This window comes from Jaculus jaculus, chromosome 7, assembly GCF_020740685.1.
Source record: "Jaculus jaculus isolate mJacJac1 chromosome 7, mJacJac1.mat.Y.cur, whole genome shotgun sequence".
NCBI classification, from domain to species: Eukaryota; Metazoa; Chordata; class Mammalia; order Rodentia; family Dipodidae; genus Jaculus; species Jaculus jaculus.
The window spans coordinates 67,469,632-67,472,486 of NC_059108.1; the positions used below are offsets into that span (position 1 = coordinate 67,469,632).

A 2,855-nucleotide genomic window follows, 5' to 3' on the forward strand; every position below is an offset into this window, starting at 1 on the left:
TTGGTCAGCCATCTGGTTCCCTTTGGAGATAAAATCTTTGGCTTTTTGGTGGCCAGGGCAATGAATAATGGCCAGTCTTTTGGGTAGATGTAGAGCTTCTACCAAACTTAGAATTTCTTCTTTGTTTTTAATTTCTTTCCCTGCTGAAGTAAGTAGCCCTCTCTGTTTGTAGATGGTCCCGTGTACGTGTGCAGTAACAAAAGTGTACCTGCTGTCCGTGTAGATATTCACAGACTTTCCTTCAGCTAGTCTTAAGGCCTGTGTGAGGGCCATGAGCTCAGCCTTTTGTGCCAAAGTTCCTTCTGGCAGACTGCTGGCCCAGACTGTTCATGTTCTGTCTACTATCGCCGATATTACCGGCCATTTACAAGGCTAATATAGGGCTGGAGAGAAGGTTTAGTGGCTAAACACTTGTCTGTGAAGCCTAAGGACCCTGGTTCGAGGCTTAATTCCCCAGGACCCACGTTAGCCAGATGCACAAGGGGGCACACATGTCTGGACTTCGTTTGAAGTGGCTAGAGGCCCTGGCATGCCCATTCTCTCTCTCTCTCTCTCTCTCTCTCTCTGCCTCTTTCTCTCTGTCGCTCTTAAATAAATAAATAAATAAATAAATAATAAAAAATAAATGTTAAGTTAAAGACAGGTGTGGTGACTCACACCTTTAATCCCAGTAATGGGGAGGCAGAGGTAGGAGGATTGCCACCATGAGTACAAGGCCACCTTGAGACTACATAGTATATTCCAGGTCAGCCTGGGCTAGATTGAGACCCTACCTCGAAAAACAAAACAAAAAAACCAAAAAAGTTAAGAAAGTTTTGGCACAGGAGTTGAGGAGAAAAGTTCTGTGGGGAGTTTCCCTGAAGGACAGGGAAGAATGCTGGGCAGGCTTAGCTGCAGGGCCTAAGATGAGCCATGGGTTGAGCTGGCCACTTGCAACCAGGATCCTGGGCTTTGGTTTGAGCCCTTGACAATCATGGAAGGAGGAAGCCATGGATCCCAAGCAGCAACAGTCATGGCCCCAGCAGTCCCCTCAGAACCTGGCAATCAGGGCCTAACATCTGCAGTAGGCCTGACAAATCACCAGATTGTGCCAGTTGTGGGTAAGGGGACTCAAAGACCTACTTCAATGCCTCCATGCCTACCAAGAACACCAAGTTGCTGCAGACCTTTTACTGGAGGCTGAAGTACCTGCCCGATTCCTTCTTCAAGCTGCAAGGAGCCTGAACTGCACTGTAGACAGGCTGGCACTGATACTGGCACTGCCACAGCACTGATCCCATGAGGATCCCTGTTGATTGCCTCATGTCCTGCCTCCCAACAGCTGGGCTGTCTCTCTAGGGTCTATGACCCCCCCCCCCCCACTGCTACAGTCTTTGGCCCCGCAGGCACAGCTGCAGCTCAACATCTACAACCGTCTTCTTTTGAGATCCCTGATGATGTATCTCTTCCACAGGCTATATGATGGCTAAGCCATCTTTTGGTCAATGGTACCATGTTGCTCAGGCAACAACATGGCAGGGACTCAGGAAGGCCATGCTGTCTCAGATGAACTTTGAAGCATCCATCAGTGCAGCAGACCAGCAGAAGATGAAAAGCCCAGACTCAGGTCCTCTTCCAGATGGATATGAACATTACTTAGGATGCAGGAGTTTGATTAGACCAAGGCTTGTCCCTTGCTTTTCCCGCACCACCCATGCTTTACCAGAGGCCACAGGATAGCATCATGGGTGGGGAGCTCCAACAGGCAGCAACAGATGGAGAGAGACTGCAGTTGAAATAGCATGAACTGCTGAGGCAGGCAATGCAGAATGTCAATCCCAGCACAGCAAATTGTCTGAATTAGCTTCAGTTGCTTACACTGGAGCAGGACACAGGGACTCAGAATCCAGTTTCTTCTCCTAGGATGTCTCAGAAGTTGAGGATAATGACAACCAATAGCTCAGATCCCTTTCTGTGCCATCTCTCCAGGAGAAACCTTCTGTATCCCTGGACACAAGATGACTTCCTGAACAGTGCTGATGAAATGCCAACAGGTGACACTGTCAAGCAAAAGCACCCTGCCCTCCCAGCAGAGTCATATCCCAGACTGCCTTGAAGCCATGCCCAGGATGAACTTGTATCTTGTAACCCTGGGAGGAGATGAGACACACAGAAGGAGAGGAGCTGATGCTAGTCTGCAGTCTGCACTGATCTCTGACATCCTTAATGACATGGAGTCTGTTTTGGCAGCTACCAAGTTGGATAAAGGAAACTGTCTTACATGATTGTAGAGCCCTCAGGTAGATCACTATCTACATCTGTGAAGGATTTAAAGAGATGAGACCTGCATATCTTAAAGTTCCAAATATGCCAGTGGCAATTTTCTCACAAATACAGAGAACGTCCAGCAAGATTCTTTCATGCATTGTTTTTCCCTTCTCTGTCTGCTGCTGATGGTAATGAGTGATCTCTTTTGCAGGTGACCCTAAAGAAAACAAAATATCTTCCTTTTGCTACTGTTCATTTAGGGGATGGGGAAAGTGAGCCAGTTTGGATGATAGATGTCATTTCTTTTGCCCAGTTGTATATTCACCAATCATTGTAACTGAATATTCAGACTTGGAACTGACATGCTTCATACTACAGCACTGACTTTGTTCAAGAAGTTGTTCCTTTAACTGCCTTTAGCCAGTTGCAAACCACATCTCACTGGTCTGACACACCAAAACCTTGCATCTAATATTAAATACTCAATGCTAATTTCAAGAGAAAGTTAAAACAAAGGCTGAAGACCTTTCATTGTTTTGGTTTCTTTGTTTTTTCTCCTTATAATGTCAGTCACATAGTGACCCTAATTTCATTTTAGAATCTTATAC

The 2,855-nt window shown here is 46.3% G+C and overlaps 1 pseudogene; it reads left to right on the forward strand.

Annotated features, from left to right (window-relative positions):
• Positions 1 to 1,723: 1,723 nt before the first annotated feature.
• LOC123462306 lies at positions 1,724 to 2,264 on the forward strand (annotated as a pseudogene).
• The last annotated feature ends 591 nt before the right edge of the window (positions 2,265 to 2,855 follow it).